This window comes from Spinacia oleracea, chromosome 2 (assembly GCF_020520425.1).
Source record: "Spinacia oleracea cultivar Varoflay chromosome 2, BTI_SOV_V1, whole genome shotgun sequence".
Lineage (NCBI taxonomy): Eukaryota > Viridiplantae > Streptophyta > Magnoliopsida > Caryophyllales > Amaranthaceae > Spinacia > Spinacia oleracea.
This window is the reverse complement of record NC_079488.1, coordinates 47,583,562-47,609,573: the sequence shown is the minus strand read 5'-3', so window position 1 is coordinate 47,609,573 and position 26,012 is coordinate 47,583,562. Positions and strand designations below refer to the sequence as shown.

Here is a 26,012-nt window from a genome sequence, read left to right as displayed (position 1 = left end):
GCCCACGTATAGTGCTTTTCCGGAGTCATATCCTTTAAGTAATAGCTGGGGATGGGATGGTCAACTACATATTCAATGTTGTTCCACCTGAGGACTTGCCGAAGCTTCCTCTCCCAATCAAGAAAGTTTGATAGGTTCAATTTTACATCCAGAATTTGAGTTACTTTGAGTTGTGTTTTGATTGCGGCCATTTTGATTACTACAATCGAAAAGAATTTGCAATAAATAACCATTCATACAATTCAATAACTTTGAAATAAAAGCAAAAACATGCAATCATTAAAGCTATTAAAACATTTCATTCATGCAAAAAGTAAAAACATGGTCCAAAATGAATGAAACGATTCCAAGACCCCAAAAGTCCTAAATCCTTAAGCAGCTTTAGCATGTCTTAAGTAGTTTAAGATTTTAGGTAAGCAAAACCTATTGCTAGTAATCTCCAAATTACTCTTGGTTAATGAATTAATGCCATAATTTATCCCATTGCCACAACTTAATGCCATTGTTGTTTGAGTTGCAACCACAATCAACGTGCTCCTTTAGGACGCCTTACCACCTAAGTCAACTAAAATAGCACCTCGCTTTAGCGTAAACCTACTATCTTAGATCCCTAGATTTTTGTAAGTGTTGATTTGGAAGGCAATTTTTAAAACTCAATATTACTTGGACCTAGTTGTTTCTATGTTGGTTCGATTATTTAGTGAACTTAAAACTAATCAATTCATAGGAAACAACCTGTTCATGCAAAGCATACATACATTCATACATATATTAAATTGCATAAATAATTGGTGATCTAGTATGGCCCAAAACTTCTTGTCTTGAAGCATCCAATCTTCATCACCTCCTTGTTAGCTTGGCATCGTCTTGAATCTTCGTTCAAATGCTAACTTAAAGTTCTAAGCTTAGAAATACTTGAAAATAATAAAATTACATCAAAATTTCCATGGTACGCAGACCATATTTAAAACTTTACATTCAAAGATAGAACGGTGTGCAGACCGTATTTAACTATCCTAAATTCGCCATACTAGTCACTTGGAGTACCTGCATTGCATAAAATATATATTCTACGCATTCACCCATTCGTATGCTAAAACGAATGGCCCATGTTAATATGCAAGTATTTACGTGAATTAATTAAAATTCACGTTCACATAAACACATCCTAAAAGATTAATCAATTTCCAAATTATTAATCCTTAGACTTTATTCTAATTAAAATTGAATTTAATTAAAATAATGCAACCTACGAAAATAATTAAAAATAATTATTTCATTTTAATTTCATTTAGTGGCTCCCACTCAAACCAATAATTATTCCGGATAATTAATTATGAAATATTAAATTAAAACTCGCGGCCCGGCCCAAGCAAATAAAATATTAAATTAAATATCCCGTTAGCCCAAATTAATGCAAATATACGAAGCCCAACGAATTAAACGATTTAAAAAAAAATCCAATTGCTTGATTGGGCTAGGCTTGCGCCCAGCCCCGCCTCGCGTGAGGCCCAAGAGCACACGAGCAAGAGCTCGCGCACCCCGCCCCATCGCTCGCGCGCGCGCGTCCCTGTAGTGATGCTGCCCTGCGCTGCGTGTTGTGCATCGTGAGTGCTCGACGTCGCAAGGCTTGCGCCTCGCTTCATCGCAGCCCCGCAAGCTACCTCGCCTGCCCTTCCTCGCCCAGCGCGCACGAGGCACGCAGCATCGCTGCTGCTGCCCGTGTCGCATGGCTCGGTCGCGCACAATGGCCTCGTATGGCTCGACGAGCCATACTTCCACCATGCTCATGTTCGTGTTTTTGGTTCGTAAAACGAACCAACTTAATTAAAATTAAATTTAATTCACGAACTTGCATTAATTTTATTTTTCAAAAAAAGTTACGATTTAATTTTCGAAAAACAATGATTTTTAACGATTTAATAAACTTTAACGACAATCCAATTTCGTAAAATTAATAAATCAAGGGCTAACAATATTCAAACTTTCAAGAACGATCGAATCAACTTTAAAGTTGAACTTTTAATTAATAAAATCCGAAACTTTATATCGTTCATTAACAATTAAATTTCACATTATTAATAATTTGGTTTAGGTGCGATTAAAATTAACGAAACCATTCAAAATTTTAATCCAATAATTTTTAAAATTAGCCACGGACCCATGAAATTATACCCCCTTCCCCAATTAACCGAATTATTAAACCAAAATTAATTAAAATTCAATTAGGGTTGCAAATTTTACGAATTGGGGAAAGGCAAAATTAGGGTTTATACTTATCGGAAAAATCTGATATTTTTACCATAGATCAAGCATGTACCCAGAAACATTGTGTCAAAATTTCAAGCAATTCCGAGTAGTTTAGGTCGACCTTTTAATTGAATTACTGTCCGACACTTTTAATTTTTAATGAAAAAGGCAAAATTGTCAAAAAGTACCTTGTTTTTGTCTCAATTAGGAAAATAGTACCTTACCTTTCTTATTTTGACAAATAGTACCTTGAATTAAAATACTTAATTAAAAATGGGATCTTACTGCCATACTCCGGCCAATTTTTCAATTTACCGGCCATTCATTCCGTTCATTGGCACAACTTTCGCGTGAGGACACGCTCTAAACAACAAACCACATTCAAACATCCTTTCCGCTTCACTTTTTCTCATTTAATCCTCTGCATTTCTGCTTCACATTGAATCTCAACCACCATTTTCAGTCAACATTAAACCTCAACCACACTATCTTCCTCATGCCTGCTGATTTTCCTCTTGAGTAAATCAATTTGGGATTGAAAATTTTCTTCCAAGTAGCAATTGGTTGGTTACATCCTTCTGCCAGTCAAGGATACCTTCGTCCACCCACTCAAAAAACTTGCATCCCCTTCTTCCACTTGCATAGTCATAGAACTTGCAGGCTATGAACTTTCTTCCTGGGTTTTTCATTGTCCACGCCTTTTAATGGCCCATCATAAGGAATTCCACAGTCACATGTAGTGCAAAATCTTCTAATAGATGAATGAGAATGGGAAGACATCTGTAATGGGAATCAATTACAAGCAATCAATTTTAGTTTATTGCAACAAGAAATCCAAAAGAAGAAAAGACAGAAAATAATACCTTTGGATCTTGAATTCAGTTGGTTTCCCCCAATAAACTTGCTACTTTCCTCCAAAATAAACGGCTGTAGATCTTTAAGTCTTGTCTAGGTGTTGTTGTTGCTGTTCTTATAAGAGGTAAGCAAAGACGCGTGATTTTTTGGCTTGTTTGTTGCACACGCGCAATAGTTTGGAGGGAAAATTGAAAAATTGACTAGAAAAGGTTGATTTTGCCCTGAATGTTGGAGTAAGGTCCCATTTTTAATAAAGTATTTTAATTCAAGGTACTATTTGACAAAATAAGAAAGTTAAGGTACTGTTTTCCTAATTGAGACAAAAACAAGGTACTTTTTGACAATTTTGCCATAAAATTAACAAAAACGCCCAAAAAACGATACTTCGAGGCCTGTTTTCGCATTTCTATTCCCATTAATTGATCTTAGAAAATCGTTTTCCATCAAATTAGGGTTTTAAAAATCGAAAAAGCGATGATTTTTTATTTCGGACCTGATTATACGCAATTCATCCAATAATTCGTAACAAATTCCGAAAAATCAACAAAAAATCCAAAATTTCGACAGATGCAAAAACAATAATAATCATGCTAATTCATGCTTTGAATACATAAGGCTCATGATACCACTGTAGGGGAATACAGTTAAACATAATAACATGTGCGGAACAATCCCCAAAGCCAGGAAACATGTATAAAGCACAGATTAAGCAAACTTACATTCGAAGCGTGTTTTCCACAATAATCCGTCAACGAACACGAACAAAGAACTCCACTTGTCATTCCTCTACTTGGTTCACCGACACGATCAGATCCGTCTTGATAATCGTAGCTTAGGCAATTGATCAAGATACTTTGCTTTTGGGAAGAACTCCCTTTGGAGGCACAGAGACAATTAGGGTTCTCTGTGTCTCTAGGGTTTGAGTAATATGAATTGTGTATGTGTTGGAAACTAGGTTGTAAGGTTATATCATTAACCTTACTAACCGACCAAGCAAGAAGCAAGGCAGGCTTGCAAGCCGTGCGAGCCAAGCAACGGACACACGCCCGCACCCAGCGACACACTGCAGGCCGAAGCCCACAGCGCGCGCGCCGAGCAGCTGGGCCGTGGGCCTTGCTCGCTTGTCGCTGCTGTTGCGCTATTGCTTGTTGTTGCGTGCTCGCGCCCAATGGGCTTGCCTTGCTTGCTCGCGAGCTTGCTGGCTCGTTGGGCCTTGCACGCTTACGTGCTTGGCTCGACGGGCCGGCAACTCTGATGCCCTTCGTATTCGCGATTTAATATATTTCCGATATATTATTTATCGTTTCGTATACGACGAATCACCGTCGTACGATACGATTTATTCGTGTCGCCCAGCTTACGAATATTCGCGATATGATATACGATTCCGACAAAGGTCGTATCGTATAATACGTTTCCAACTAATTCCCGAAAAGCTATTAAATGAATTTCCGATTCATTTAATCCGGTGATCTGTTACGCGTCATTGGTGTGACCTTGTAGGTTCAGTCAAGAGTAAGTTGTGAGTTCAATATCCATTAGAACTCACTGATCGGAAGCATTGCTCCAGCTAGCTGTTCCGACCACTTGATCTCAGTGAATTAATTGTTCGCAATTAATCTGAACCTTGGTATTAGACTTAATGCACCTTAGGTGAAGGACATATTTCCTTCAATATTCTCATTTAAAGCCTTTTACTATAGTCTTTTCATTTATGTTTTTCCAAGAGAAGCCAAGTCCTGGATCCATTCTAGACTTTGCAGCAGAAACATCTTCGACAATCAGTTAGAGGCCTAATGTATACACTATGCAAAATCCATGGTCTTCTTGTTTGAGTGACTTACATGACTCTTACTAGTGCTTCCCAAGAAGTCAGCTTAGACAAGACACAATAATGGAGATATGTCATCCTCTCTCAGGGACGTATGCATAGTTACGTATATTATTCATCAAAATAGGTAAAATTTCTGCCCAATTATTCTTGTCAGTGTAATTCTCTTATATCAATTGTTAAACTGTGCTAACCATTCCATATTGCTGACTTGTTTCGTTCTTTTTCTTGCAGAACTATTTATTCCCTTTGCCTCTAAGACATGTTTGGCTAGAGTTATGTTATGCTGTTCAACGTCTTCGGTTCCCTCTATCTCAGGTTTCAGTTTACTCGATTACAGACGTTAGGGTCATGCCTCTTTACGTTTTTAAGAGGTGAGGGATTGCTACCGTCTAATTGGATGCAAAACTCTTATCTTCACAACATATTTTCAGTTTCCAATCCGTTTGTCTAACAATAATACTTTGCTTAACATCATATTTTTCGATCATTTTTCACCCTGAGCTTAGATCATGACCAACTCATTTTACTAGACAATCATAGAAGGTTGAGAGAGGCAATTGATCAAGCATGGTCACAATTCATTAAAAAATTCTTTTAAAGGTTTTATAGTAATTTTATCTGACATGTTTAGTTGTAATTTTGGTGGTCTTGCACTATTATCTGAGCATTGAGTGAACCCTTATTTTGCACATAAACTAGTTCGAAAGTGACCATGTTGATAAGTAATTAAGCTCTTCAAGAACATAATCAATCACTCAAGCTCTTTAATTATAGCTAACATAATCTAGCTTTTACTTGACAATAATGCATTTTTAAGATAATAATAATTCGGGTCAGGGTGGGGGGGGTCTGAAAATTAATAACTCGCACATATAATTAAATTTCAAAAAGGGGTTCTCATTCCATAAAGCAATATTATTTATAAATGATGAAAGTTAAATACTAGACTAGTATTCAGAATTGCTATAGGAATACTAGCTCAAACACTAAATTGATTAATTTAAGGGTCTCTTTTCAGACTATATAGCTTTGGATTTATCTTGTAGAGGATTTTATGTATTGATACGTGATCTTGACAAAAGCTTACAAGGTGTGTTTGTCATTGTGTTTCTCTCTTCCCTATTGTATGATATCTCCATTTAGCGGTCTTGTTCTTGTTTTATGCATATCTTCGAGATAATAAGCTTCTAGACTGCTATTATTACTCCTCCTCTCTTATAAAGATTGTTCCAATTATTTGTCTTTGCTTTTTTTTTTCTGCATTCCTTAAAGAAAATGTTGAATATGTCTATGAGGATATTGTCCTTATTGTTATGAACATCGACATTATCTTGTGATCCTGAGCTGAACTGCTCTTCTTTTCTTTTTCTATTTTCCTTCTAGTACGTTGGGGATCGTGGTCGTCGGTATTCTCTTCACATGCATCCAGTGGCAGAATGAACAACACTGTGAGCAAGAAATTTAAGATATTAAATAGGGAATGCTATCTGGTTTTATCACACCAGATTCATCCCGCATCATTAACATCATTAATGACAACAAAATAATTTCCTTCCTTCAAAGCAATAGAGATTTGGTGCATGTATAGTCTTTCTTGCTCTGATTTTATATTTTTTATTAATTATAGTTAATTTATTTCCTCTATTTCAATAGGAGTCTCTCGTCTTTGAAAGGAGACCTCTTTTGGAATCAGGAAGCATTCCACCATCAGATTTGTAATTAAATTCTATTATTTTGGTAAATAAAAATTGAAAAAGTTTTGTTTTGAGAAAGTTGGGTGTATTCAATCCTCATACTTCCTATTAATGAATTAATGAATACAACAAATCATTTAAACTTAAATGGAAATATAGGAATTCAAGGAATAAAGTTTATGATGTTGTGGTGATATTCTTGGTGCCTTGGTGGATTTAAATTGATCAAAGTGTGAAATACTTTTGTCCAAGGTTGATAAATTAATGCAAGAATATATTTGTTGTTTGTCTTGATAAATTAAACTGAGGATTTCAACTATTATCCTCTGCACCAATGAGCATTCTTCATGGGTTGTATTATTAATTGTTGTTTATGTTATGTTTTAGCTGTACATGTGCTTCTTTACACATTTATTGATAATACCTTATTAGACTGTGCTTCTTTTTATCCTGTTAGACTGAGCCCCCTCTCTTCTGTTTCTTTGAATAGAATAGTAGCTTTTATTCTGAATTATGGTGCAACATGAGATGTCATTATGATTAGGTAAAAAAAATAATTGGTTTGGGTGACTAGCTTTATGAGAGTACATGTGGGGGTGTTTCTGTTTCTTTTTGTGCATAAAAATAATTTCATTGATAAAAATAACGGAATGAGTGATTGTTGGTCTAGCTTAAATTCTGAATTACATAGCTCAAAATAAATTTAAAAGAGAAAAAATTAAAGAATAATCTTCCTCCTTGAATTGACAATAATCCCGACAAGACTTTAAAGTTTCCTACAGGATATAGAAGTTGTTGCTTCTCATTCTTGATAAACTCCAAAAGTGGGTTTTGATTTTATTTGTTTATATACTTATATTCACATTTCCTTCTATTTATTTTTTATATTTATTTATTAGGGACTTTTATGTGATTGTTTATTTTTCTGCTCTTTTTTGTAGGAAGGATAACCGAAGCTTTTTTTTCCGTACTCGGGAGCAAGTGAATGCTAATCTGGAGTCTTATCTTATTTTAATTATATATAAAGCATTCTCGTATTGGTAATTGACTAGTTGTTGTGGTTGTTCATGTTCTGAAAAAGTGATTTTGATTTTCTAGATTTGGATTACCGTGGATTATTGAGATCCATGGATTTTGAAACAGTGAGGAAGAAACTCATGGTCAGCTTTTAGTTGACTTTGGGACATCTTGAGGTTAGTTGTATGTTTAGTAGTGGTTCATTTGGGATACCATACTGATTGGATTCATGAAAATATTCACTTTTCTCATTGGTTTGGATTGTCCAAAATAACTGGATTTTATTTCTTTATTCACATAGTACACCTTAGTGTTGTTTATTTTGATCGTGGACGACCAAAAGATAAGTGTGGGGGAATTTGTTAAGTGCATTATTTATCATATGTTTATTCCCTTATTTAAGCCATGTAGTCATCTTTTATTTATTATTTTGGGTCTTTAATTACTTTTGATAATTATTAGTATATTTTTCTTAGTTTTATATTTTATTATAAAATTAGCTTAAATGATACTCGGTTATGCTAAAGGTGATAATTGCTTGAGAAGGAGCGGAAGCTCGTTGGATTCACACTTGACAAAAACAATTACAAGGGTACAAGGGAATTGAAGAATAGAAAAAAAATTCATGTTTTGATTTTATGGGTTACACATGGGAAATAAATGGGTAAGTACTACTAATTTCTTTGAGCAATAACTCCAAAGCCCATTACACTTCCCGCAACTTCATATTCGGCCAAACAAGAGCCAAGTTTCTACCTGCTTCTTCATCACGTTAGATCAAAGATACCCTCCCATATAATTCTCTGATATTGGGAATAAAATCCCTATTTTCCCCCATATTTCAAGGAAGGCAGTTCCGATATCTCTGGGATAAAAAGTAAGGTTTATCATGTATAAATTTGCAGAGCTCAAACCCTCAACGAGAGAAGATGCGTACAAAGCAGGCAAAAAATCGTGAGTTGAGGGTTGTGAATTAGGTTTGAATTGTGGTGATTGGATAGAGAATACATTCATTGGAGGGGAGCTTAGCCTCAAATCCAGGGTCGAACAAGAACAACGGATGATTACGGGGTCGAAGCCGGGTTCGTTCCGGTGTTCTTGCCCACAAATTAATGAGTTCTTCTTACTTGATTATTCTAATTCCACATGTTTCTAATTATTTTATTACTGTGACGTTGTACTTTGATTTAGTTGTTGGTTTAATACATTGATTTGGGTTATGATAATCTGATTGAAAATTTCCTATTTTGACTAGTATTTCAAATTACTTGTTACCCATTATCAAATTTGCAATTATATGAATATTGTTATCAGTTATTACGTATAGTTGTGAATTTATGCTAACTCTGTATTTTGGCTTAGTTCAGATTATGTAGTTAAGTAGTCCTAATCATATTAAGCATGCGATCATGGTGATAGTATAGATTTGGAAGTGCAGGAACTCAATATATCTAATTAGTCTAGACATTTAATTGGTTAGATTATCTATTACTCCCTCCATTTCTTTTTGTTGTATCCGTTTCCATTTTAAGCGTTTCTTTTTGTTGTATCCGTTTCTATTTTTGGACATACATTTTATCCTAAATACCCTTACATTTCTATCTAATTACCAAATTACGTAAAGATTCTACCCATATTCCCACCTAAATTTCTCCACCCTTATTATTTAATTCTTTTCCCTTCCCCATATACCCACTCTCTCACCTCCTTTATCACCCATCATTATCACTCCTCTCTCTTACCTTGGAGGGAGTACTATATACTAAAAGAGACACCAGGAATGACACGTGTCATTTTCTGGTGAAAAATTTTCCCGCCAAAAACTCTTTCCTAAAAAGATATATTTATTTTATTCTTTTTTTTTTATTTTCTCTCCTTTTGTATAAATGTTTATATATGGATAAAAATATAGGATTATAGAATATGTCATTATTAAAATTTTGGTAAAGTTTTAGTCAAATTGTCATGTCAATAATAGAAAATATTCTTACTCGATATTTTGGTCAAATTAGCATATTAAATATATCAAATATTTTAGTCAGATCATCATATTAAACATATAAAATATATAATACGTAATAAGTTAAAATATGATAAAATGAGTACATTCGAGATTATTAATTACGCTATAGATTTAAGGGATAAATAATTCAATTAAAATTTTTATAAAAAAGATGGTCAAATAATAATTTTTAAATATCCGTGCGTGCACGGGACCTAATCTAGTTTAGGACTAATGATGTCTCCTAGTTCTTAATGCTACCAAGTCCAATTTATACACGTTGCGATCAGATTTGTGTGAGTTGGGCTAGTTTAGAATCAATTTGGCTTAGTTCATAAATGATTATGAATAAGGGAGTACAGGGAGTCTTTGTTACTTAAGGCTATACAGTTAGTCTAATAGTTAGAATTGGTTAAATCCTCAAGATCAATCATGTGTTACAATTAATTAACTAAATCTAGTAAGGGTCAAGTGCGGGCTCATTTTAAGTGGTTAAGTGCGGGCTTTTACATGTGCAGCACATGGCTTGCCCGCACTTGATGTTTCTCAAGTGCTGCCAAAATATTGGCAGCACTTGATACTTCAAGTGCTGCCAATTTACAAAATGAGCCCGCACTTGAAAAATTTGGTGCTGCCAATTTTGCAATATGATCCTGCACTTGACAAAGTTTGTGCTGCCAATTTTGAAAATGAGCCCGCACTTGACAAATTTTGTGCTGCCAATTTTGGAAATTAGTCCGCACTTGACATAAAAATGGGCAGCACGAACATAAAAAAGAGCCGCACTTGATATATAATGAGCCGCAATTGATCTAGAAATTTGTTATATAACTGATATCCCTGCTACATATATTATACAATTAGACCACGACCACTAGTTAACCTCCATACATCACATAAAAAAAGTATCCAATTATATAGATAATTAAATTGAATAGTATATAATTATAAATATAAAAATTGATTACATTACAATCCTATGAAAAACTAGCATCAATAATCTAAGATTCACTACAAGAAAATATCAAAGACAATAAATGGTAATGAACTTTGCTAACTTTTCTCGAACTTCATTTATCTACTAAATGGTAAAAGGCTGCTCCCTCGGATTGTTGAATACCTAAAGAAGATCGATCATCGAGAAAAAAAAAAGTGTTAATTATATTACAAATATGTATGGTAAAGTAAGACATAATTTGCTCACAACAATGAAATAATGAACCTTATAATAATAAAAATGGCTTATTTCTCTCCTAACTTTCAACCAATGAACCTAAATAAGTATTATAAACCTTTTGGATGTTTAATATACTTAGTTTTATGTTTCAAACACTCATTCTCACCTACTTTGGTCATGTTATGCACATTTAAGTCTCGTTTGTTCATTATAGTTCAAATTTTGACTAAAATGGCTTATTTCGCTCCTAACTTTCAACTAATGAACTTAAATAAGTATTTGAAACCATTTACATGTTCATTAGACTGAGTATAATATTTCAAAGACTTATTCTCACCTACTTCAGTCAACTTATAGACATTTAAGGCTCGTTTGATCATTATAGGTCACATTTTGACTAAAATGGCTTATTTCGATTCCAACTTTCAACCAATGAACCTAAATAAGTATTTTAAACCCTCTATATGTTTAATATACTTAGTTTTATGTTTCAAACACTCATTCTCACCTACTTTGGTCATGTTATGCACATTTAAGGCTCGTTTGTTCATTATAATTCATATTTTGACTAATATGGCTTATTTCGCTCCTAAATTTCAACTAATGTACTTAAATGTGTATTTTAAACCCTTTACATGTTTAATACACATATTTTTATGTTTCAAAGACTCGTTATCACCTACTTTGGTCAAGTTATGCACATTTAAGGCTCGTTTGATCATTATAGGTCATATTTTGAGTAAAATGACTTCTTTCAGTCCCAACTTTCAATTAATGAAGAAATAAGTATTTTAAACCCTTTTCATGTTTAATATACCTAGTTTCATGTTTCAAGGACTTATTCTCACCTACTTTGGTTAATTTGTGTACATTTAAGGCTCGTTTGATCATTATAGGTGGCATTTTGACTTATTTTGCTCCTAACTTTCAACTAATAACCTAAATAAGTATTTTTTTCATTTACATGTTTAGTATATTTATTTTCATGTTTCTGAGATTCATTCTCACCTATTTTTATCAAGTTATGCACATTTAAGGCTTGTTTGATCATTATAGGTCACATTTGACTAAAATGACTTATTTCGCTCCCAACTTTCAACTTATGAACCGAAATAAGTATTTTAAACGCTTTACATGTTCATTAGACTTATTTAATGTTTCTAAGATTTATTTTCACTTAACATTGGTCAAGTTATGCACATTTAAGCCTAGTTTGTTCATTATAGGTCATTTTTTTTACTAAAATGGGCTATTTCGCTTCCAACTTTCAACTAATGAACTTAAATAAGTATTTTAAACCCTTTACGTGTTAAACATACTTAGTTTTATGTCAATCACACCTATTGTGGTCTAGTTATCCACATTTTCGGCCCATTCAATCATTATAGGTCATATTTTGTCTAAAATAGGCTATTTCGTTCCTAACTCTGAAAAAATGAACCTAAAATGAACTTTTAAACCTACTCATTTTATATTCTTATTTTTATGATTATAAGACGCAATCTCAACTACTTTGGTCTAGTTATTTACTTATGCATACTTAGGGCTCATTCGGTCAATATAGGTCATATCTTGCCTAAAATAGGCTATTTCACTCCTAGCTTTGGAACGATGGATCTAAATATTGAACTTCTATTCATGTTTTATATTCTTATTTTTATGATACTAAGAGTCCATCTCACCTAGTTTGGTCTAGTTATGGACATTTAGAGTTCGTTCATCATTATAGCTCATATCTTATCTAACATGGGTTATTTCTCTCCAAACTTTGAAATAATAAACCTACACAATGAACATAAAATGTATTCATGTATTATGTTCTTATTTGTATGATTTTTAAGACTCAATCTCTCCTACTAAGACTCAATCTCTCCTACTTTGTTCTAGTTACACATATTTAGGGCACATTCGTTCAATATAAGTCTTATCTTATCTAAAATGGGTTCCTAACTTTGTAAAATGAACTCAAATAATAAAATGAAAAACCTATTCATGTTTAGTGTTCTTATTTTTATGATTCTAAGACTCAATCCACCTAGTTTGCACATTTAGGGATGATTCGATCAATATAGGTCACACCTTGTCTAAAATAAGTAAGTTCTCTCCTAACTTTGAAATAGTGAACCTAAATACCTACGCACATGTGCTAAAGGAATCAACTGAGGGGGGGGGGGGGGTGTTAAACAAGTGCTAAAGGAATCAACCAATGTTTAAACTTAGCATATTTTGACATATTCCGAACTAAAATAAAACAATTGCTAACTTAATAAAAAATAACACCTAAAGTGCTTCAAACCAAAAAAAATCGAGCATACAAGCTAAACAAAAAAAAATACAAACACCAGAAAGTCAATCGTGGTCAACTCTTACCATAAATGACCACCTGCTTCCACGAAGAAGCAAAACATAAGCATATCATAACAAAAATACAAGATCATAATAGAAGAAGTAGAACAAAAGCAGATCAGAAACATAAGATCAAGTCAAAATTATGGAGATCAAGTCAAAATTATGGAGATCAAGTCAAACAGAAGAAGCATATCAGAATCACAGCAGGTATAGCAGAATAGCAGTAGGAAGAATAGCAGAATATCATCGCAGCAGGGAAAGCAGCAAACACAAACGAGCTTAGCCGAGGCCATAATGAATACATATTGATTATTACAATATATACACCAACATAGAACTTCATTATTGAATAGAATTTAGATACTTCATTAACTGATAAAAGAATAACCAGCATTACTACAAGAAAATTTAGATACAGAGGCAACACCTTGAGGAAATTCATTTTTTATGGCCTCTAAAAGTGCCTTTTAGCATTAGTTAATTATTGTAGCCTCTAAAAGTGATTTTTAGGGTCGGTGAAATTTAGCCTACCCCTAAAAGTACTTTTTAGCATTAATAAAATAATGGTTGCCCCTAAAAAGTTTCTTTAGCATCAAATGAAATTAAGTTGCCCCTAAAAAGTACCTTTTAGCATTAATGGAATAATATTTGCCTCAAAACTATTTTTTAGCGTCAATGAAATTTACGTTGCCCCTAAAAAGTACTTTTTAGCATTAATGAAATAATGATTGCCTCTAAAACTTTTTTTTTTTAGCATAAATGAAATTTATGTTGCCCCTAAAAAGTACTTTTTAGCACTAATTAAATAATGTTTGCCTCTAAAACCTTTTTTAGTATCAATGAAATTTATGATGCCCCTAAAAAGTACTTTTTAGCATTAATTAAAATTTTCTTGCCCCTAAAAGGTACTTTTTAGCACTAATGAAATAATGTTTGCCTCTAAAACCTTTTTTAGTATCAATGAAATTTATGATGCCCCTAAAAAGTACTTTTTAGCATTTAAGAAATTTAAGGTCAAGTCTTTGATTTTTATTGTTCGTTTTTTGCTTTTTATCCATATTTTGTGCTCGTAACCGTGGTTTTTATATCCTTGTATTCATTTCTCCGACTTATTTTTCAAGAATTAGGTTTCTGATATTTTTTTTTCTTGGATTAATAAGGGTATAATAAACTAAAGTAAACGATCAACCAATAGGAGAATAATATTATAAATTAATAGTAGCCTACGTAGGATTCGAACCTACAATATTTTGCAATTGCACAAAGCTCTGACGATTGAGCTAATAGACTCTTTTTATTGGTATAGAATCATGGCAGTTTTAAGGGGGAAAACACAAAGTGCAGTGACATATTAGTGTGTGAAGCGGCATACAAAACAAAGTGTAGTGACATATTAGTTCACATATAGTCTAGCTTTTATCATCTTAAGTGAGCCCATGCGAACCAGGATTTCTGTGCTAACTGATAAGAACAATTATGCCCATGTAGTTAGTACTAGCTCGGAGAATGAATTAAAGAAGTTGAAAGACAATGCTAACTTTGTGTAGATTTGTATGTCCATAGAAGGCATGATTTTGAAAGTTGGAGTTGCATGCCAATTGACCCGGTTTATACCACCTACATAATTTTGCCACGAAAAATAATTAAAGGTAACATTTTATATTTCAAATAATGATATTTAGATGCAATTTAAACCGTGATGAAAGGTTTTTAGAGAGCACTGCAAATAATTTAGCGTATCATTTGTACATTACAAGGCCGATCATCTATAAGCTCATTTTTTTGGTAAATAAATAAACTTTTATTAACTAAACGTGAACCATTTTTTGTACAAGCTTAACCAAATAAAATACACTAGGCCTCCTAACATCTTAGAAGCCAAAAACTACAAAACAAATAAGTTATCCAACCAAACTATACAAGTATGCTATATGATGTTCAGATACACGGCCACCATCAGGCTTTAACAACAGCAATGTGCCAACAGCAATGTGCACGCAGGAGCAGACCAGAGCTGAACAAAACAGCAGTACCGAAAGGACATTTGAACAACAATAGAGCACCAGAAGCAGCACAACACAACCACGTCAGCCTAGTTCTATAACTCATGATCAGATCAGACACACCCAAGCAGATTAAACCACTTTATATATGGCTTGCAGCATATGTTGATTGTCTTTTTACACATTAATTAAGGATGTGGCCTTAGAGAAAATAGGTTCACTCTTGTATTACCAACAAACAATCTCAACAATGTCCAAGATCAAAAACTAACACTAAAAACTTCAAATACGACCAAACAAAATCAAAACTTTGACAGAATCACAGTGGATAGGTTTACCTTATGTCTACCAGATTAACTACAAATTTCTCATTAGCTTGTGTTATCATAACTCATAATCGAAGTTTGAGGAAACTAATGTCAATAATTATCCATCTAATCACTATCTCCTCTTGTTTTCTTCACTAAGATATCCATTCACAAATAAACACAATAAAAATATGTAAATTCATCATTATAATGCCATCTCTTTCGTAGAAATGAACAAGTAACAGTGATCAACAAAATTATCACATTAAAAATAAGACAGATATCCCAGCCTTTTCCGGCTACAACAGCCTATCCAAGAAACCGACTACCATTGAGGTTAGGCATTTTCATATTTTACAAATCTACGTTCGCTTGAAAAAAATATGCAAAGTTGAAATAGAAAGTAACCATAGATCAACAAAGTTGATTACTTAAGTGGACAAGCAAATGAAGCTTCCAGGGAAAAATTTGCACCTACAGCTCTGGTGTAATACCAGTCAGGGTCCTATGGAGCGAGTTCCTTGAGTTTACTAGTCTTGACAATCTCAGTCCAGTGAGGCAGCTCCATCTAAGCAGAACCAATAAACAGTAAATCAAAATCTAGCGTCATGTCAAAGCTTGCAACTAGGGCCAACTCATAAACAGCTAATTAACTTTCCATTATCTAAAACTAGCATCTATTATCTAAAACTAGGGCCAACTCATAAACAGCTAATTAATTTTCCATTGCAAGTGTTTTTCGTTGAAACAATGCAGCTTAAGTGAAAACTCCAACACAAAGCAACCAGATACAAACAGAGGCAGAAGTAACTGCTAATAGCAGACAAGAAGCTCTTAGACAATTATTAAGTCCAAAGAATAGTAACAAATGACCAATATCGTCCAAATAAGATTAATCCATACATTAGAACTAGAAAAGGATACCATATGGAAAGAACACCAAAGACCTACCCTCATAGATGATATAATATCAGGAAGTCTTAGTGACCGGCACTGAAGATTTATTGATTTCAGTGAGCTTCCAGATCTTCGACTTGTCTGCAGACTCATAAAGAAATTTTGGTTTCAGATCTACTAGGCTTTGGTTATCAGCATTCTGCAAACCAATTAAAAGGGAAAGTTACACTTTTTAGAGTGATACACTTTCTGTAAGAGTACATCAATAATTTTTATTAATTTGCACTTTGAGAGAACATAGGATTTGCGTTGCTCGTTTCCTGGTAAACTAAGAGTTCCTAAAAGACAAATTTCAAGTCGTATTATACTTCGATGCATCATAATATAGAGATGATCAAGAATAGAGTAGTAAATACCAGAAAGAATTGAAGGCAAAATGTCCAAGCCTGCTCTAAAATGGAGATAATATAGAGATAATACTGGGAAAGAATGAATTTAAACTGAGCCTAATTTAAACTGAGCCATAATGTTTACATGTCATCATAACTCTAGAGACTCATAATGTTTAAGCCCTAAGATAACCCATGACAGTAATGTCACTCAGAAGAAGTTAGGGTCAACATGTACAATAGCATTCTGGTGAAAATGGAATTAATAAGGAAAACAATATTGCAACAGAATGCTATGCAAAGGACTAACTCATTAAATTTTTATTACAGAATTCATTAACAAGTAGCCTAACAAGTTTAAAGTCCACAACCAATAACAGTACCTGAGAGTACATACATATTTTTTTTATTAATTTTCACTCTTGAGAGAACATAGGATACGCGTTGCTCGTCTCCTGGTAAACTACCGCCTGAAAGCTAACTTATGATTCATTTAAAACTTTGATTTAAAACCATTCGAAAGTATCTTGTAAGAATTCAAAGTTAAGACATTCACTTAAAACTTTGATTCCCAACAAAAATACAATGATTTTGTTATAAACAACTCAACATCCAGATCAACCATTTCAATGGTTATTCACAATTTCATGTTCGATTAAGATTTCTCTTTCCAAAAGAAATCTAAACTAAGCTTCAATTTGTGATATGAATTGTTCGATATTGCAAATCTGACACCAGAATTACACCAAAAATTCAATTAATTCTTACAACTTTATGCTAATTGACTTTTGCCACAAAAAAAACTTCTGCAAGCCACTGTGAAAACTCCAGTTATCCCGATCAGGATTCAAGGTGTTCCCTATGGACAATATCAAAAATTCAAGCCTAACAATAACAAACAACAGGCATCTGAATTCAAAATACTCAATCAAAAGGTTTAAAAAAAGGTTTAATTCACAAATAAATCAGACCCTAGATGGTTAGATTCAGCACAACCAACATCAAAATAGTGCAAATCAATGAAACTTTGAAATGACGGTTGGAGAGAGAAATTACCTCAGCAGCAATGTAATCGATCAAGGGCGGCGACAGGTAAACCTTAACGCATTTCCCAGGCTTCAAAAACCGAGCTTGGACGAGGATTGACAATTAGAGAAATCAAAACCCTATATTTTCTTGAAGAGTATGAGTGTAATTGATGAAAATTGCCGGTTTTGAATATTCTCAATCTAACGTCACTAGTGACAGGGGCGGAGAATTAATTGACGACGATGTACACCTAGAAGGCTAGAAGGTCGGTGAGATGAGGCTGGAAGCTTCACTTTGTTGGGAGCCCGTCACCACAAATTTGGACTTTTGGTGAGAGAGATAGAGGAAAGTGATGAGGGAAATCTATAACTTTTGCCCTATCGCTCATCACTTTCTATGAAATTGAAAACTGAGATAACCGATTCTTTGAATCCTCAGAAGTAATGAAAACATGAAAGTTGAAAACATGAAATTTCAGGATAGCAGGCTTTTGGGATTAATCGCGCGGCATTATGAAATTAGAAAATGTGGAATAGCGGGCTATTGGAAAATGATTTTGGCGGAGAAATTTCGATCCCGAAATTATAAATTGGTTACTCCGGGTGTCTATATATATAATAGATTAAATATGAAAAAATAGACTATGTCAAAAGTCTCGTTTTAAAAAAAATGGATTTGTGTTCTATTCCGTGTCGGTTTTGTTCAGTCTTTCTAATTGTTTAAACTAATAATGTACAAAGTAATTGACTGGCTACATCGTATTCAACCGAATAATCAAACCTTACTTTTGTTCGTACTAAGAGTGTGTGCGTTATGTACTTATGTTCACCTTATAAACCTAAACTTATCTAAATTTAACTAAACTGATTGGGCTTAATTGAACAAAATTGCGACTTATAGAAATTGATAGGACTAGATCGATCCCAATTGCAAGGTAGTAATAGGACATGAGTGTCACGAGTGAAATTATTGAAACTTATTTGACCTGAAATGATTTAAATAACTTAATTATTTGACTCGTTCCAATGTTGTTGAGATTGTTTAAACTACAATGGTATATTACATATTTAACTTTGTCTAAATTCGTTAAAAAATGGATCTAATTTTAACAAAAGGAATATTACTTTATTATTTTAATTAAAAGTAACTTGATTCATGATCAATCAAACTTGTTTGCCTCGTTAACGAATAAAATAAAAAAGACGAAAAATTACCTATTTTTAACGGTCTAACAAGAGGTCCGACATCAATTGCACTCAATATATTCTTTAATTATGTATTGCGCACATTCCGTTCAGATTGGACGTGATCTTGCATATCGATTATGATCTAAACGCGCTCTAGACAGTTTAGTTTTAATCTAAAATGTGATATGGGCAATTCTGTTCTAATTAGGACGTGATCTTGATATATGAGTCCTACTATGGACATAAATATGGACAAATTGGTTTAACTTGGACATATTGTTCTGATTTGAATTTTCTAATTTAGACATATCCGGATAGATCAATCCTGGTCTGAAAATACTGTTTTTCATATGGATGTAATGTCACTAGCTAGCTCGATTTTGATATGGACATGATGTTGCCTGCAGATCTGAACATATTGGTTGAGGACTAGACAGGATCTAATATATCGATTATGATCTGGCCACAATCCCAATATATCTGTTTTGAATCTGGACATGATTTGAGCAGACCAGTTCTAATCTAAACATGAAATGGGAAGACCGGACATATCTCGATTGTGATTTGGAGATATAGGTTCTGATCTGTAGAGATCGGTTCTGATTTGGACATATTAGTTTTGAGATGGATATATTGGTTCTGATATGGACATACATGATTTGGGTAGATCGATTCTGATTTTGATAGATCGGTAATAATATGGGTCATGATATTAACAAATCGTGTACGAGTTGGACATGATCTTAACATATCGATTTTGGTCTAGACATGATATGTACAAATCAATTCTTATATGGACATAAGAGTTGTTATCTGGACATGAGCTGGACAGATCAGTTCTTACCTGGACATATCGGTTCTAATTTATGCATGTACATTTTTTGTTATGATTTGTACATGATTTGTACAATATATAGGTTCAATTCTAACAGATCCAATTTACCTATGTATATGGGTTTACATTTGTACATGTGATCTATATAAATCGATTATGATTTATACATGATCTGTACATATGGGTTATTCTTTATACATGATATGTATCGATTCTGATATGAGCATCTTATCTGGGCGAATTGGTTATGTGAATTTGAAAATCTTGCTTTTTCTTTTCTTTTTTTAATGATGGCTTAAACAATATATCAAAATTACACATTTACACTGCCACCACTAACAACACCACCTATAATAATAATAATAATAATAATAATAATAATAATAATAATTACCATTGTATGATTTAACTTATTTTTAATTATTTCAAAATCTAATATTCCGTAATAAACTGATCTTTTATTCTTTTTGTGAGTGTAGCAAGAGGAAGTTATCAATTTTAGAAAATTTACACATGGTCACCACAATAATGATCAAGATTGGAGCATATAATTTTAGATCTGATTTATTGTAATTTTTGTTGGTGTTACCACCTGGTTCACCATTAGGACTAATTCGGATTCAGTGCAAGTTCTGGCTGGATAAGTTATAGTCTCCCCCCCCCCCCCCACCCCTACCCCCCAAATTGTTGTTGCAGGGGATCGAACACGCGGTCCTCCCTACTAAATTCAGCCTCAATCATCACTGAACCAACAAGCAATTGATTGATTTATAGTTATTTGTGTAGCTTAAATGTTGTTTTGTCCAAATAGTTTTAATAATATAACGTTAATATCTATTACTCTGTCTCTTAGTTTGGTTTGATTTGATTTTTTGGGTGATTGTCAAATTTCCCCTTTATTATTTATTTGATGCTACTCCATATCTAAAGCAATATGTAAACTGAATTCCGATTAACGCATTTTCCAACTGAAATGAAATATTGCTGACCTAATATGGGCAGGTTAAATTGATTAAATTATTTGTATTATTTCAAGGTAAAAATAAATTCAACTAGGTTTATTTTTTAATTCGGTTCAATTTGGACTGAGTTTTCTTTAAAAAATTGGTTTTATAATTTGGTTTGGACTGTAAATTATGAAACCGAAAAAACTCGAATAAAAACGAAAAAAATAAAATAAAATAAAAATTACCCCTTACAAGATTTTATCTATACCCAAATAATAAACTCAAAGTCTCAAACATTCACCAAAAGCCCTAAATAGCTCTCAGCCCCCAACCCCCCTCATTTCATATTCTAATCTCTAACCCTAACCCTAACCCTAACCCTAACAGTCTCTCTCTGCTCTCTCGGCCTCACGTTCTCATTCTACTCTTACTGTTAACTGAATTAATGCTATCACTCTCTCAATCCGGTACAGATGAAGAACTATGAGCCGTTGGTGTTGGGGGCCAGAATTGTCCACGGAAAGGATTCAGGACCAGTGTGCTTCCTTACGAAGTTCTCATCGGCGAACTTCCGATGAGAACTTCTTACCGTAGATTGACTCGCCGCCAGTGTCATTTCCATGCGGTGAAATCACCTCCTTGGCTCATGAATCCGGGATCACACGGTGGAAGGCGGAGCCCTTGGAGTGGGGTGACTTTCCCCTGCGGCCGTTGCCCTTCTATCCGGTGCCGAGTGCGGGGAATTTCTCGGCGGTTTTGGGAACAACACCGGCGTACAACTCCATGACGATTCTTCCGGCAGGTTGGTCGCCAACAGCCATGTCAAAGAAGACCTTTGGGTTCGCCGCTTCACGGATCCACCTCGCCTCAATCTCTTGGTAGTCTCCTTCAGCCCTTCTCCTATTATCCTTCCCGGCTTCATCAAAGGTATTGATAATCTCTTACTCTTAATTTTTGTTCAATTCATTATTTGTTTGTTTTATTTTCATGGATTTATTATTCGAATTTTGATGGGTTTATTATTCGATTTTTTGATCAACTTTTGGTGATTATTTTTTATCGATTTTTGGTGATTATTTTTGCTCGAAGTTAGGTGATTATTTTTGCTCGAAGTTAGGTGATGATTTTTGCTCGAATGTAGGTTTTTTTTTTTCCAGTGATTTATGTTCGAATTTAGTGATTTATTACTCGAATTCAGGTTAATTTCGGCTCGAATGATTAGTGACTTTTCTCGAATTTGGTGATTATTATTTTCATGGATTTTCAGTGATTCACGCCTTTACGGTTCCAATTTGAGTGATTTAATTGTTTGAAATTTCTGTTTTTGCTCGAATTTTCAGTGATTTATTAGATCGAGCTATCAAGGATTCGAGATTTCGAGCTGCTGCTTGTTGAGTTGCTGACGTGCTGCTGGATGCTTGCTTAGTTGCTGGACGTGCTGCTTGCTGAGTTGCTGCTGGCTGCTGCTGTTAATTGAATTACAGAGATTCAGAATTTTAGACCTGTTGTTATTCCTGCAATGTTGTTATTCGACTTTGATAAATAAATTTAAGACTTTAATCTTTGGTGTATTAATTTGTAAGAATTAATTCAAAGTTGGATTAATTTGTTTTTGAAGACTTGAAGTCTAATTTTAATTACAGTTCTTAGTTTAATGGTTAATTTGTGTTTGTTGGTGGGCCAGATATTGACTTAAAGCAGGTACAATACAATATAGGCCCAAAAACTAGGCCCATGAAATTTCAGTTTATGGTTTGGAGCCGAACTAGGATTTATATATTCCGATTGGTTTGGTTTTGATTGAATTGTTATTCACTTTGGATTTGGACAGAAAATTTTAAAAATGTATTGGGTCATAAACCAAATCGAAAATCGGACTTTCACCCCTATACCCAAAACCTTTCATGACAGTCTAAAGTTGCATCTAAACATCATTATTAAAAACAAGTAAAATATTGCCTCTAATTATATTTTGATATAAATTATATGGTTGCTCCTAAATGTGTGGTTTTTAAAACAATTCTTTATATTGCCTCTAATCATATTTTGAAGCAAATCATATGGTTGCCTCTAAATATATGTGGTTTTTAGAAGCAATTTTGATATTGCCTTTAATCATATTTTGAGGTAAAATTATATGGTTGCCCCTAAATATATGTGGCTTTTAGAAGCACTTTTATATTGTCTCTAATTATATTTCGAGGCAAAATTATATGGTTGCCCCTAATATTCGTGGTTTTTAGAAGCAACTTTTTTATTGCCTCTAAACATATGTGGGTTTTAGAAGCAATTTTTTATATTGCCTCTAATTATATTTTGAGGTAAATTTATAAGGTTGCCTCTAAATGTATGTGCCTTTTAGAAACAACAAGTAATATTGCCTCAAAAAGAGGCCTTTAGAGGCAAACTCAATGTGTGAATGAAATAAAAGAGAAAAAGTAGAAGATCTCACTGGGTGAAGTAGTATGTTTGAATACTTCATCTAACACAACAACAACAAAAAAGAGCAGGTCATCCAGCTTAGCAAAGTGCAACCAGCAGCAAACTTCTCGCAACAGCAGCTGCTACCAGAGAAGAAGACATCAGCTTCACTCCAGGAACTGCAGTAGCAGCATCTAGGCTACAGTAGCCAGCATCACTATTTTTACTGTTGACAAAAGCACCACTGAAACTACTGATTACTCTGACCGCAGGACGAAGCACGGCTGAAACTACTGACTACTCTTACTGTAGGAAAAAATAGAGGCTGAAACTACTGCAAACTCTTACATCAGGAGAAAGTAAGGCTGAAACTACTAACTAGTCTTACTGCAAGATACGTGAGGATAAAACTATTGGCAAGTCTTAACGATTAATAGCAATAAAATCAAAATATCATCACTACAATTGACGATTAGTAGCAATAAACATCATCGCTTACACGACTGACTATTTTTGAATAAAGACTGACTTAATATTCCAGAATTCACTAACAAATTCATTTTTAATAGGTAACGAAAACCAGACTACTACACACCCGTGACCTTAGGATAGGATAGTGGTTCTTTTCTGCCTCTAGCATGGCCTAGTCTAGGGTGAGGAAGAAGCTTGCATACAGCATGAGAATTGAGAGTGGGTCTGAAGCTGCCCAGTGATCTCAACGTCTAAACAGTTTCTCAATTAAGGATGTAATTAGCAAACTTATTAAGTTATTCCCTAGACGGCAACACCCCGATGCTAGTCAATTTTCAGATTTACAAACTTGAATATAATACCTATCCATTGAATATTTTCCAGCTAGAAGCTTTGGAACAACTCTGGCCAATTCAAATCCAGCTAAATTTCATGTGCAGCTAACAAAATCCTATTCAAATCCAAAACCATCAACAAATGCCAAAATCAAACAATCTGAACCCCAACATACATCATCAATGAACACAATCGCAATTCCAACAATAAAAAAAAGTTAAAAAATCAAAACAAAACCCTAAAAAATCAAAAGTTAAGAGAAATTAACAATAATTACAAAAAAAACACTAGAATCGAACTTTTCAATGCAAATCATCATATCAGAAACACAAATCGCCAAAAAAACGGAAAAAAAAAAATTCAAGAACAAACCTAAATTAAATCGATCCGGAAGTAGGTAGAAGAAAAAGCGAGCACGCAATCGAAAAACCTTGACAAATTAGGCATTCTTCATTACAGTAACAAGATTATAGGAAAAAATAATTAAATTTAAATTACAAACCTAAAAGAGATAAGGATGAGCGACGCCTGTGTGCTGCGGCGTCGACGAGAAGAGGAAGAATTCGCCGGTTGGGGAACATCATTGGCGACGGGACTAGCGTGCTGGTGTATGTTGTGAATGATGTAAGTGTTGAATTTCGCTCCCAGAGAACCAGAGAGGGGGAGGAGCAGAGAAACCAGAGAAGAGGGAAGGAGGAGAGAAGAGGGAAGGAGGAGTAACCAGAGAAGAGGAAGTGGAGAAGCGGGAAATGAAATAAAATTGGGAAACATTTTTAGAAATATTTTGTGCGGGTCATTTGTGAAATAAGCCCGCACTTGAACTCAAGTGCTGCCAATTTTCTATAATGAGCCCGCACTTGTAAAATTGTATTTTTGTTTTTGCTCTCAAATGCTGCCAATTTACTAAATGAGCCGCACTTGAAGAGAAGCACATGTGGATTTTCTACTAGTGTCTGTATTTTGGCTTAGTTCAGATTATGTAATCAAGTAGTCCTAATTATATTAAGCATCTGATCATGGTGATAGTATTAGATTTGGAAGTGCATGAACTAAATCTAATTAGTCTAGACATTTAATTGGTTAGATTAATTAGGAATAATGATGTCTCCTAGTTCTTAATGCTACCAAGTCTAATTTATACACGTTGTGATCAGATTTGTGTGAGTTGGGATAGTTTAGAATCAATTTGGCTTAGTTCATAAATGATTATGAATAAGGGAGTACATTGAGTCTTTGTTACTTAAGGCTCTACAGTTAGTCTAATAGTTAGAATTGGTTAAATCCTCAAGATCAATCATGTGTTACGATTAATTAACTAAATCTAGTAAGGGTCATGGAATTGAAACGGTTAGTTTTTCACTTGTAGATAGTAGATTAGTTTTTCAGTTACTTAATTCTCTTGGTTAGTATTATCTTCAAAACCCCCCAATCTATGTAAGTGTAAATAATTGTGTAGTCTAACTTAATTATGTGACTGATAATGTTTTTAGTTAAACAATGAGTTTAGGCTTTTTAATAGTCTCTCTGTGGGATCGACCCTTTCTTATCCTTTTACTACTTGTTGATATTTTTGAAGGTCTAAGATAGGTTTTTAAGTTAATACGGTAAACGACACGTATCAGCTGGGCACGGCGAGGGCCCAACTGGCCTTGGCTGGAACACGGCGCAAGAGAAGAAGAAGAGCCGTGAGGGAGAAGAAAGAAAAGTGAGGGTTTTAAAATTTTAATGAAGTGGGGGTATTTATAGGTTTCGTATCCTTGATGGGCTAGAATTAGGTTTCGTATCGTGCACGACGAATCACCGTCGTACGATACGATTATTCGTTTCGCCCAGCTTACGAATATTCGCGATACGATATACGATTCCGATGCAAGGTCGTATCGTATAATACGTTTATCCAAACTAATTCCCGAAAAGCTATTAAATGAATTTCCAATTCATTTAATCCGGTGATCTGTTACATGTCATTGGTGTGACCTTATAGGTTCAGTCAAGAGTAAGTTGTGAGCCT

The 26,012-nt window shown here is 34.1% G+C and overlaps 1 long non-coding RNA gene across 1 annotated transcript; it reads left to right on the top strand.

Annotated features, from left to right (window-relative positions):
* The first annotated feature begins 20,817 nt into the window (after nucleotides 1-20,817).
* LOC110789893 (uncharacterized) lies at nucleotides 20,818-22,435 on the top strand. Its single transcript, XR_002533677.2, has 2 exons — nucleotides 20,818-21,700; nucleotides 22,114-22,435. It is a non-coding gene; the product is annotated as an uncharacterized lncRNA (long non-coding RNA).
* Nucleotides 22,436-26,012: the final 3,577 nt, after the last annotated feature.